This window comes from Ranitomeya imitator, chromosome 1, assembly GCF_032444005.1.
Source record: "Ranitomeya imitator isolate aRanImi1 chromosome 1, aRanImi1.pri, whole genome shotgun sequence".
In the NCBI taxonomy this organism is placed as follows: domain Eukaryota; kingdom Metazoa; phylum Chordata; class Amphibia; order Anura; family Dendrobatidae; genus Ranitomeya; species Ranitomeya imitator.
Window position 1 is genome coordinate 1,061,326,466 of NC_091282.1, and position 14,576 is coordinate 1,061,341,041.

Sequence of the window (14,576 nt, forward strand, 5' to 3'; positions counted from 1 at the left end):
CAGGACAATTTTAACACCTAGTGTAATCTGTGCTACAATAAATTGATGCAGTTCCGAAGGCCAAATAAGGCCCAATAAGCTAATAAATAAGTGACTCTAATAAAGTAGCCATTTATTGAATGTACGGTTAAAGTTAGTTCTTTATAAGACCATTTTTAACACTTTGTTCATATTAATTAAGTCCTTTACTTTAGCGCTCATTCAGACATCAATAATCTTTCTCATAAGCAAAAAACTCAGTCATTTTCATCGGTGATTTGGATCACATTTTCATTAGTGTTTAATCAGTTTTCCATTCTAACCAACATAATTTCATTATTATTTTTATTTGCCTACAAAAAAGTTTCTAAAGATTCTCCTATAAACTTAACAATAATATCAGACACACTATGATGCAGCTTGGATGGCTTTAAAGCGCTGTCCGATATTTTTATGAACAACCTGACTTGCACTGGGAAATAGCGTTTGTGATGCAATCAAAATCAGACATGTCCCTGTGGATTTCTGTGGACCACCCAGTGACAAATAAAACACGAAAATGTGGTATGAGTTCAGTCTGTAAAATGGGATCTAAGGGGTAACGTTTCTCTTTGTGGAGAGTGACAAGCTATGCCTGACATCTAATAGTGAGGAGTCTTATATGCCATGCATGCTTCACTGGGAAATTAAATATGCAAATTTTCTCTTCAGAGAGGAAGAGGACTTGAACTCTGGTGCCACCTATTGGAAGCAGCCATCCTAAACATCAATATCAACCCTTTAGCAAGCTTTGCCATATGCTTGTCACTCTCCATAAGTAGTAAAGTTACCCGTTAGATCCCAGTCTTAAACCTCTCACCTAGCAAAATCAGATCTCATACTTTGCACTGATGAGGGGCAATATCCTGAAACACCGTATCTGCAAATTGAGATTCTTGTTTGGCTTTTATAATAAGTCATATTGCACAGCTCGTTAAAAGGTTGAAATTGACTTTTAGGATTTCTACTTCCAACTTGTGGCACTAGAGTTCAAATCCTTTTCCTCTCCGAAGAGGCAATTTGCATCTTCAATCTGTGAAAAACACAGATAGAATTTATGCATAAAACACTGATGTCTCAATGAGGCCTCACTTATAGGATAAATTTATACCACAAGGTGATCGTGTACTGATTACTTTCAAATTAATATTCACAGCAGACCTAGTTTATAGATAAACTAAATATACTTTTTATCATCTAAATGAGTCATTAACTTTTTTTCAGCTATGAAAACTGCTTGAAATATAAAAACAAGATAGAGTAATTTAGATGAAAATAATTAAAATAAAAATAGTAACACAACCCTTACAGCTGCATTGTGAATTGTGAGCAGCAATAGATGGTTATTTTATAAAACATACCGAGTACAAAGTGTTACATAAGTTAGCCAATACAGATGGATGTGATTACCAAGAAGCATATGGCGTTAAAAATAGAACATTTTATGCTGGTAGAAAAAACTTAGCTTAACTAAACTTTATTAGTTCCAATTTGTAAACACAATAAAACATAGGAACAAAATTATGTTTGCCACAATGATACCAAGTAAAAGTAATCTAAAATAAATATTAATGTAAGGAATATAATATGCAAAGCAATTTTAATTGCTAAAGTATATATAAAAAATTATGTTTTTCATGATATCTGTATTCTATCACCACTCAAGGATATTTTTATCTAAGACATACTGCATCTGCAGGTAATTGATCATAGGTTTAAGTGCTTGCCGTGACTAGAATAAAATGATTAGAACAAGAATTTATAAAGAGCAAGAATCAAGTCTTTATCTCATCTTCCTGCCATTCTCAGGATTCCATAAACTTCAGGTATTTGCCACCTAAACTATGAGGAGCATAATGAAAGGGCATTTTAAATCCATTATCCAAAGGCGAAAAAACTAATTTTATCTGTAAGTAGATGGCCACTTAAAAAAGACCATAGGACGAATGGATGTAGAGCGGAGTCTACAGCTCTAAGGGATATAGACTTTTTCCAGCACAGAGCACCGGTTGCGTAGATATTATGCTATGCCCTCTGCTGGATGTCCTTCGAGCTTGGGAAAAAAATCAGACAAGTTCCCAGGCTCGAGTTCATATGAGGACATCCAGCAGAGGGCGCATCACCGCGAATGAAGGTAACTATAGGTCATTGACCTACATTACCTTCATTCCCCGGGGTTTTACAGCCACGAGCACAGCTGCATTAGCAGAGCTCCTGCCTGTAAAATATGTTAACCCCTTCAGATGGATTTACAGCGTGGGATGTTACAGATCAACGGAAGGTATGTATGTTGTTGGTTTATTATTTTTAATTTGTTACAGAACGAGGGTCTTCAGGTGGATTGAGCGAGCAATAAAAAATTAAAACAACCTGTGTGTTTATTTCATTAAAATACTTTTTAATAATGTGTGTGTGTTTTTTTTAACCCTTTCATACAATTGGATTAATAATGGATAGGTGTCAGAATTGACGCCTCTCCATTATTAATCTGGCTTAATGCCACCTTACAATAGCAAGGTGGCATTAAACCTTCATTACCCCATATCCCACTGCTACACGGGAGTGGGAAGAGAGTGGCCAAGTACTAGAATAGGCGCATCTTACAGATGTGCCTTTTCTGGGGTGGCTGGGGCAGATGTTTTTAGCCAGGGGGGGCCAAAAACCATGGACCCTCTCCAGGCTATTAATATCTGCCCTCAGTCACTGGCTTTACTACTCTGGCGGAGAAAATTGCTCGGGAGCCCACGCCAATTTTTCCGCGATTTAACTCTTAAATTTTATAGCTAGAGCGCCGAAATATTGCACATACACACTACTAACATTAGTAGTGTGTAAAATGCAAAAAAAGGGGGATATGACATGGTTTACTGTATGTAAACCATGTCTCATATCATGTCGGGTTTAGGCAGGAGAAATAAAAAGCTGGCAATTGAATTACCGGCTTTTCTGATATATCGCGCTGAAGCAAATATAAAAAAAGAAAATTTCCCATTGACTTTGCATTGGGTTTCGTGTTTCGGCCGATCCCCGACCATGACTTTTCAATAAGATCGGCCGATTTCACTCGACCCGACTTTTGATAAAGTCGGGTTTCGTGAAACCCGACTCTATCTCAAAAAATGAAAAGTCGCTCAACCCTATACTACACCACACAGGACAGCTGACAGATCCTCTATATACCATACCACTCAGGAGGGCTGACAGATCCTCTATATACTACACCACACATGAGAGCTGACAGATCCTCTATATGCTACACCACACAGGAGAGCTGACAGATCCTCTATATACTACACCACACAGGAGAGCTGACAGATCCTCTATATACTGCACCACACAGGAGAGCTGACAGATCCTCTATATACTATACCACACAGGAGAGCTGATATATTCTCTATATACTACACCACAAAAGACAGCTGACAGATCCTCTATATACTACACCACACAGGAGAGCTGACAGATCCTCTATATACTACACCACACAGGAGAGCTGACAGATCCTCTATATACCACAACACACAGGAGAGCTGATATATTCTCTATATACTACACCACACAGGAGAGCTAACAGATACTCTATATATACTACACTACATGGGACACATCCTCTTAATACTACACTACACAGGACACAGCCTCTATATACTGCACCACACAGGAAGGCTGACAGATCCTCCATATACTACACCACACAAGAGAGCTGACAGGTCCTCTATATACTACACCACACAGGAGAGCTGACAGATACTCTATATATACTACACTACATGGGACACATCCTCTTAATACTACACTACACAGGACACAGCCTCTATATACTGCACCACACAGGAAGGCTGACAGATCCTCCATATACTACACCACACAAGAGAGCTGACAGGTCCTCTATATACTACACCACACAGGAGAGCTGACAGATCCTCTATATATACTACACCACACAAGAGAGCAGACAGGTCCTCTATATACTACACCACACAGGAGAGCTGACAGATCCTCCATATACTACACCACACAAGAGAGCTGACAGGTCCTCTATATACTACACCACACAGGAGAGCTGACAGATCCTCTATATATTACACCACACAGGAGAGCTGACAGATCCTCTATATACCACACCACACAAGAGAGCTGACAGGTCCTCTATATACTACACCACACAGGAGAGCTAACAGATACTCTATATATACTACACTACATGGGACACATCCTCTTAATACTACACTACACAGGACACAGCCTCTATATACTGCACCACACAGGAGAGCTGACAGATCCTCCATATACTACACCACACAAGAGAGCTGACAGATCCTCTATATACTACACCACACAGGAGAGCTGATAGATCCTCTATATACTACATCACACGGGAGAGCTGACAGATACTCTATATATACTACACTACATGGGACACATCCTCTTAATACTACACTACACAGGACACAGCCTCTATATACTGCACCACACAGGAAGGCTGACAGATCCTCCATATACTACACCACACAAGAGAGCTGACAGGTCCTCTATATACTACACCACACAAGACAGCTCACAGATCTTCTATATACTACACCACACAAGAGAGCAGACAGATCCTCTATATACTACACCACACAGGAGAGCTGACAGATCCTCCATATACTACACCACACAAGAGAGCTGACAGGTCCTCTATATACTACACCACACAAGACAGCTCACAGATCTTCTATATACTACACCACACAAGAGAGCAGACAGATCCTCTATATACTAAACTATACGGGACACATCCTCTATACACTACACTACACAGGACACAGATTCTATATACTACACCACACAGGAGAGCTGACAGATCCTCTATATACTACACCACACAGGAGGGATGACAGATCCTCTATATACTACACCACACAGGAAGGCTGACAGATCCCCTATATACTACAATACACGGGACACAGCCTCTATATACTACACCACACAGGAGAGCTGACAGATCCTCCATATACTACACCACACAGGAGAGCTGACAGATCCTCTATATACTACACCACACAGAAGAGCTGACAGATTCCCTTATATACTACACCACAAAAGACAGCTGACATATCCTCTATATACTACACTACACAAGATAGCTGACAGGTCCTCTATATAATACACTATATGGGACACATCCTCTACATACTACACTACACAGGACACAGCCTCTTTATACTACACCACACAGGACAGCTGACAGATCCTCTATATACTACACCACACAGGAGAGCTGAAAGATCCTCTATATACTACACCACACAGGAGAGCTGAAAGATCCTCTATATACTACACCACACAGGACAGCTGACAGATCCTCTATATACTACACCACACAGGAGAGCTGACAGATCCTCTATATACTACACCACACAGGAGAGCTGACAGATCCTCTATATACCACACCACACAAGAGAGCTGACAGGTCCTCTATATACTACACCACACAGGAGAGCTAACAGATACTCTATATATACTACACTACATGGGACACATCCTCTTAATACTACACTACACAGGACACAGCCTCTATATACTGCACCACACAGGAGAGCTGACAGATCCTCCATATACTACACCACACAAGAGAGCTGACAGATCCTCTATATACTACACCACACAGGAGAGCTGATAGATCCTCTATATACTACATCACACGGGAGAGCTGACAGATACTCTATATATACTACACTACATGGGACACATCCTCTTAATACTACACTACACAGGACACAGCCTCTATATACTGCACCACACAGGAAGGCTGACAGATCCTCCATATACTACACCACACAAGAGAGCTGACAGGTCCTCTATATACTACACCACACAAGACAGCTCACAGATCTTCTATATACTACACCACACAAGAGAGCAGACAGATCCTCTATATACTACACCACACAGGAGAGCTGACAGATCCTCCATATACTACACCACACAAGAGAGCTGACAGGTCCTCTATATACTACACCACACAAGACAGCTCACAGATCTTCTATATACTACACCACACAAGAGAGCAGACAGATCCTCTATATACTAAACTATACGGGACACATCCTCTATACACTACACTACACAGGACACAGATTCTATATACTACACCACACAGGAGAGCTGACAGATCCTCTATATACTACACCACACGGGAGAGCTGACAGATCCTCTATATACTACACCACACAGGAAGGCTGACAGATCCCCTATATACTACAATACACGGGACACAGCCTCTATATACTACACCACACAGGAGAGCTGACAGATCCTCCATATACTACACCACACAGGAGAGCTGACAGATCCTCTATATACTACACCACACAGGAGAGCTGACAGATCCTCTATATACTACACCACACAGAAGAGCTGACAGATTCCCTTATATACTACACCACAAAAGACAGCTGACATATCCTCTATATACTACACTACACAAGATAGCTGACAGGTCCTCTATATAATACACTATATGGGACACATCCTCTACATACTACACTACACAGGACACAGCCTCTTTATACTACACCACACAGGACAGCTGACAGATCCTCTATATACTACACCACACAGGAGAGCTGAAAGATCCTCTATATACTACACCACACAGGAGAGCTGAAAGATCCTCTATATACTACACCACACAGGACAGCTGACAGATCCTCTATATACTACACCACACAGGAGAGCTGACAGATCCTCTATGCACTACACCACACAGGGGAGTGGACAGATCCTCTATATACTGATACCAATTTCATATTCGACACAAACTTAGCATATTTGGATTTGTGTTCGCTTTCACAAGCTTTTTTACTCAAAGTCAGCAAAATTCGGACACAGTTCAGCAAATCATTACGTTTCCACTAATGCTTTTGTTATTACCTTAGCTAGTATACTAGTGCTGTATGATGAGAGGATGTATGGGGATCATGCTTGATGAGGAGAGGTGGGTGTGAAGAGTTTAGAGAAGAATGTTGAGAGGTTAGAGGAGCGGCAAACTCTTTTTTTTTTCCTTAACTTAATGTGTGTTGATTCCGGCAGCCAATCAGGGTGCAGAAACCATCCACAATGTCATGAACCAAGTCTTCGGTGATTCACAGTCAAAGTCAAATGTCCCTGGCTATATAAAAAGTGGACATCTTGTTTTGCTGGCACCATTGTCTCAGTGTCACAGGGCAGTGAGATCACTCCTGTGCTAGGGTTTGTGCTGCTGAAAGTGAAATAGTCAGTTAAATAGATAAGATCCTGTCGTGTGTGAAATATTCCAGCATCAAAGTAGATTGTGCAAAAAACTGTGTGGCAGTCTTCGGAGGCACCGTTAACTACTCCAAATCATGTGTTATAAAACTGTGACAAATCAGAAGGTCAGATTTCCACTTAAAAATTGTTAGGCCTAATATTGGGGTGCAGCCACGAGGCACAATTATCTACTCCAAATCATTTGTTATAAAACTGTGTTTCAGTGACAAATCAGAAGTCCACATTTGAAAATTTAAATTATTTGTGCTGATATCATTGTCCTGAAACAATGCTACATTTTGGCAGATTATTATGTTGTGCTGGTAATATTTTGGATAAATCAGGAGTCCACATTTCAAAATATAAATGATTTTTGGTAATACTGTGCTAACAAAGTAAGGCCAGATTTATCCAGAAAAATATTTTGTGCTGATAATATATTTTTGCCATGCACAATTATCTACTCCAAATCATTTGTTATAAAACTGTGTTTCAGTGACAAATCAGAAGTCCACATTTGAAAATACAAATTGTTTGTGCTAATAGCATGTTCCTGAAACAAGGCCACATTTAAGTATATAAATATTTAGTGCTACTACTTCTTCTCTGACAGGGATCCACATTTCTGAATCAAAGAGTTTGGATTAATAATGTGGTACAGAAAGCAGGCTACATTTCAGTATAAATTAAGAGGATACCAGCACACCACTGATGAAAAAATTAAAAAAAACTTTATTCAGGCGTAGCAAGCCATATTAAAAACATGAAAAGCCTTACACGTTTCAGGTGCATGCAGCATCCTTAGTCATAGGATATACAATTAAAATCAAAGCCAGAATAAATATCAATGAACAACCAATGACAGATGACAAATGATTAATTACATATGCACAAGGTGTGGATGCAAACACAGCAGAAAAAAAACACATATCAATAAATATAAAATAAATAATTTCTTGAGTTCATGCCCATCGGATATCTTGTGTCCAGCTTTAGAATCCAGAATGCCTCCCTTGAAGTCAATAGTTTCTGTTTGTTTCCACCCTGAAAAGGATTGAAAATCTTTTCAAATGCATAAATAGCAAAATGTGTGACGTCTCCTTGGTGAATATTCACAAAGTGTTTTGAAGCACCGGAGAAAGCCACATTTTGGTTTTGAATATTGGCTAAATGTTCACCTATGCGTTTCTTAATTTTTCGCGTGGTACAACCAACATATTGCATTTTGCAACAACATGACTTTCCTGTAAAAAAAATCCTGATTATAGCATAAATGTTTGATTCTGTTAAAATCACCATAAGGGATCGCCTTAATAGTATGTTTCAAATAAGAGGAGGAAGAAAGAAGTAGAGAGTTTCCTGAATTACCGTATATACTCGATTATAAGCCGAGATTTTCAGCCCAAATTTTTGGGCTGAAAGTGCCCATCTTGGCTTATACTCGAGTCAGGGTCGGCGGCACGCTCGGCGGGTGAGGGGGAGAGGGCGCTGAGGCATACTTACCTGCTTCCGGGGCTCCTGGCACTGTCCCTGCAGTCCCACAGTCTTCGGTGCTGCAGCTCTTCCCCTGTTCAGCGGTCACATGGGACCGCTCATTAGAGAAATGAATATGGACTCCACTCCCATAGGGGTGGAGCCGCATATTCATTTTTCTAATGAGCGGTGTCAGTGACCGCTAATAGAGGAAGAGGCTGCGGCACCGAAGACCAGCTGTCTGGGGGAAGGAGCAGGACGCAGGGAGCAGGTAAGTATTACATATTCACCTGTCCGCATTCCACACGCCGGGCGCCGCTCTATCTTCCCGGCGTCTCTCCGCACTGACTGTGCAGGTCAGAGGGTGCGATGATGCATATAGTGTGCGCGCCGCCCTCTGCCTGATCAGTCAGTGCGGAGAGATGCCGGGATGGGACGCTGAGGAGCTGCAAGCAAGAGAGGTGAGTATGGCATTTTTTTTTTATTATTGCAGCAGCAGCAGCAGCAATGGCACAGCTTTCTATGGTACATCTATGGGGCAATAATGAACGGTGCAGAGCACTATATGGCACAGCTATGGAGCAATAATGAACGGTGCAGAGCACTATATGGCACAGCTATGGGGCAATAATGAACAGTGCAGATCACTATATGGCACAGCTATGGGGCAATAATGAATGGTGCAGAGCACTATATGGCACAGCTATGTGGCAATGATGAACGGTGCAGAGCACTATATGGCACAGATATGGGGCAATAATGAACGGTGCAGAGCACTATATGGCACAGCTATGGGACAATAATGAACGGTGCAGAGCACTATATGGCACAGCTATGGGGCAATGATGAACGGTGCAGAGCACTATATGACACAGCTATGGGGCAATAATGAATGGTGCAGAGCACTATATGGCACAGCTATGGGGCAATAATGAATGGTGCAGAACACTATATGGCACAGCTATGGGGCAATAATGAATGGTGCAGAGCACTATATGGCACAGCTATGGGGCAATAATGAGCGGTGCAGAGCACTATATGGCACAGCTATGGGGCAATAATGAACGGTGCAGAGCACTATATGGCACAGCTATGGGGCAATAATGAACGGTGCAGAGCACTATATGGCATAGCTATGGGGCAATAATGAACGGTGCAGAGCACTATATGGCACAGCTATGGGGCAATAATGAACGGTGCAGAGCAGTATATGGCACAGCTTTCTATGGTACATCTATGGGGCAATACTGAACGGTGCAGAGCACTATATGGCACAGCTATGGAGCCATAATGAACGGTATGAAGCATCTATTTTTATTTTTGAAATTCACCGGTAGCTGCTGCATTTTCCACCCTAGGCTTATACACGAGTCAATACGTTTTCCCAGTTTTTTGTGGCAAAATTAGGGGGGTCGGCTTATACTCGGGGCGGCTTATACTCGAGTATATATGGTACCTTTTCTGTATGCCGAAGTATGTATCTTATGTAAAATGGAATCACCTGTTAAGTAACGTTCATATTTGCGTTGTTGGGCGCAACGTCGGTGACGCAACCAACAACGCATGTACACAATGCAGCGGTTTGCGATGCATGCGTTGTCATAAGATCGTACAGAGCAGGAATTTCGGCGCAGGGAAAACGCTACAAGTAGCGTCCTTTGCGCCCTGTCTGTGCGTCAATTTGAAGCATGGGTCGTAAAACGCAATACAACATGTTAAAGATAGGGGCACATGACGCATGCGTCGGTATGCGTCAACGACGCTGCGCCCAACAACGCAAATGTGAACGTAGCCTTAACAATACATCCAAAAAAGGATTTTTTGTGCCTACACCACTGATGGTAAAAGATAAACTTTAATCATTGATATTAAGATACATATGAAATTTTTCCAGATCTGCTGTAGAACCCTGCCATATAAAGATCAGATCGTCCACATATCTGCCAAACCAATATATATAATCAGGAAAAGGATTAGAATCATTGAAAAGAAAATGTTCCTCCCACCAAGCCATGTACAAAATTGCAAGCGAAGGTAAAAAATTTTGAGCCCATAGGAGCACCAACAATTTGAAAAAAAATTTTTTTTTCAAAAATAAAAAAATTATGCTTGAGCAGATATGTGAGCGATCTGATAATGAAGTGCTTCAACTCTGCAGAACAGTCACTGTAACGATCCAAATGATAACTGACAGCCTGAACAGCCAAAGAATGAGGGACAGAATAAAGATTCACTACATCTTTTACCGCATCAATCTCATTTTTGAATTCGCCAAGACGAGTCTCTTCATAAGAAATAAGTTCCATTAATTTAAAGGAACATTGTGACCAAATAGCATTCCATTTGATGAGAAAATCGTCAGAGAAAATATAGGTAGGAGTTTTTTTAATGTGAAGTCCACATGGGATCATGTCCTTTTCAAGATATTTTTTCAAGGTGTTATGATCCCACCATGTTCTCAACTGCTGCCCCAATAATTATAATAATAATAATAATAATAATTTTTATTTATATAGCGCCAACATATTCCGCAGCGCTTTACAAATTATAGAGGGGACTTGTACAGACAATAATAATAATCTTTATTTATATAGCGCCAGCATATTCCGCAGCGCTTTACAGTTTAACAGTTTCAAACACAAAAGTCAATAGACATTACAGCATAACAGAAATACAGTTCAAAACAGATACCAAGAGGAATGAGGGCCCTGCTCGCAAGCTTACAAACTATGAGGAAAAGGGGAGACACGAGAGGTGGATGGTAACAATTGCTTTAGTTATTCGGACCGGCCATAGTGTAAGGCTCGGGTGTTCATGTAAAGCTGCATGAACCAGTTAACTGCATAAGTATGTAGCAGTACAGACACAGAGGGCTATTAACTGCATAAAGTGAATGAGAACATGATGCGAGGAACCTGATTTTTATTTTTTTTTCTAAATAGGCCACACAGGGATCGTTAGGTTAATGCATTGAGGCGGTAGGCCAGTCTGAACAAATGAGTTTTTAGGGCACGCTTAAAACTGTGGGGATTGGGGATTAATCGTATTAACCTAGGTAGTGCATTCCAAAGAATCGGCGCAGCACGTGTAAAGTCTTGGAGACGGGAGTGGGAGGTTCTGATTATTGAGGATGCTAACCTGAGGTCATTAGTGGAGCAGAGGGCACGGGTAGGGTGGTAGACTGAGACCAGAGAGGAGATGTAGGGTGATGCTGAGCCATGGAGTGCTTTGTGGATGAGGGTAGTAGTTTTGTACTGGATTCTGGAGTGGATGGGTAGCCAGTGTAATGACTGGCACAAGGTAGAGGCATCGGTGTAACGGTTGGTGAGGAATATGATCCTGGCAGCAGCATTTAGGACAGATTGGAGCGGGGAAAGTTTGGTAAGAGGGAGGCCGATTAGTAGAGAGTTACAATAGTCCAGACGAGAATGAATAAGTGAAACAGTAAGAGTTTTTGCAGAGTCGAAGGTAAGAAAAGGGCGAATTCTAGAAATGTTTTTGAGATGCAGGTAAGAAGAGCGATCCAGTGATCGGATGTGGGGGGTGAATGAAAGGTCAGAATCAAGGATGACCCCAAGGCATGTTGCTTTGGAGTAATGGTGGAACCGCACACAGAGATGGCAATGTCAGGCAAAGGTAGGTTAGTAGAGGGAGAGAACACGAGGAGTTCAGTTTTTGACAGGTTTAGTTTCCGATAGAAGGAGGACATGATGTTAGAGACAGCGGTAAGACAATCACTGGTGTTTTCTAAAAAGGTCAGCGTGATATCAGGAGAAGAGGTGTATAATTGGGTGTCGTCAGCATAGAGATGGTACTGGAAACCAAATCTACTGATTGTTTGTCCAATAGGGGCAGTATACAACGAGAAGAGGAGGGGGCCTAGGACTGATCCTTGAGGAACCCCAACAGTAAGGGGAAGGTGAGAGGAGGAGGAACCAGCAAAACATACAGTGAAGGATCGGTCAGAGAGATAGGAAGAGAACCAGGAGAGAACGGTGTCCTTGAGGCCGATGGAGCGGAGCATAGTGAGGAGGAGCTGATGATCCACAGTATCGAATGCTGCAGAGAGATCCAAGAGAATTAACATGGAGTAGTGACCATTAGATTTAGCTGTTAGTAGGTCATTAGAGACTTTGGTGAGGGCAGTTTCAGTAGAGTGTAAAGAGCGGAAGCCAGATTGAAGAGGGTCGAGAAGAGAGTTATCTGAGAGATAGCGGGTAAGACGGGAGTGGACCAGGCGTTCGAGGAGTTTAGAGATGAAGGGAAGATTAGAGACAGGTCTATAATTAGTGGCACAGTTTTGATCGAGGGATGGTTTTTTAAGTAATGGATGTATGATGGCATGCTTAAATGAGGAGGGAAAAATACCGGAAGTGAGGGAAAGGTTGAATATTTTTGTTAGGTGAGAGGTGACAGCTGGGGAAAGGGACTGGAGGAGATGTGACGGAATGGGGTCACTGGTGCAAGTGGTCGGGCGAGAAGATGCAAGGAGCCTGCTTACTTCTTCTTCTGTAACTGCTTCAAAGTCAGAGAGTGAACTAGATGCAGTGGGGAAGGGAGGACAGTGCATGGTATGAAGAGATTGGGAGATGATTTCCTGTCGAATGTGGTCAATTTTTTCTTTGAAGTAATTGGCCAGATCGTCAGCACGGAGATCCGTGGTTGGGGCCTGCTCTCTTGGGTTGAGTAGGGACTGGAACGTGTCAAAGAGACGTTTAGGGTTATTGGACAGGGAGGTGATGAGGGTGTTGAAGTAGGTTTGTTTGGAGAGGTGAAGGGCAGAATTGTATGTCTTTAGCATGAACTTATAATGGATGAAATCTTCGGGTAGATTAGATTTTCTCCACAGACGTTCTGCGCACCTGGAGCACCGCTGCAGGAAACGTGTTTGCAGCGTGTGCCACTTTATCAAGTTTTTTAGTCAAGTCTCTGTTATGTGATGATTCATCATTTACTAAATCTGGTTCATGAAAAACTTGTGCTAGCTTAGCAATCCAGGAGTAATGATGAGCGAGCACTAAAATGCTCAAGTGCTCGTTGATCGGTTCGAGCAAATTGGAATTCTCAGTTACGCGACCTGAGCAACGAGCAATGTAAGTCTATGGGAAACCAGGGTACTTTTATCGCGATCCCCAGGGGGTCCTTTTAAGGTAAAAATGTCTGAAAATGATGCTCAAATGACACAGGATCATCAGGGTATTGCCCCTGGAAGCATTTCTGACTTCTAGGTCACAGCTGTAAGCAATGTTGTCAGAGTTTCACACCATTTTTACAGGTGCACCAAAAAACATACAAAAATGAAACCAAAATGGATTTTGCTGGAAAATATGTTAAGGTACATCTTTTCCAGGGTAATGGCTTGTATATAAAGCAAAATAATTAACCCCAGACCAAAATGTTCCTCCACCGTTTTGGCTACGTTCGTACGCAGCGTTTTTGATGCGTTTTTCAACTTTAACATTGTTTTCAACCAATACAATTGCATTCACTGTGAAATATCTTTGTAAAATTTAACAACCCTAGCTGGCCATGTGGTGTGTGACACATAAGGAAACACGTCTTGTTTTATTTATGAAGGAGGGACTCTTAAAGTCACAAAACCTATTTTTAGAGGGTGCTTCAGGCGACATTAATATTCTTAAAGGGCCATTATTAAACAGTGGGTTTCCTATGCTGTTATTGCCTATGCAGTGAGTAGATGGATCGGCAACAATTACAATGCAACACCAATGCCCCTTTCACGAGAGGTACAGGAGGGCCTCCTGAAAAAGTGTTGCATTGAATGCAAGGCCTGGCCTGCTATTAAGTCA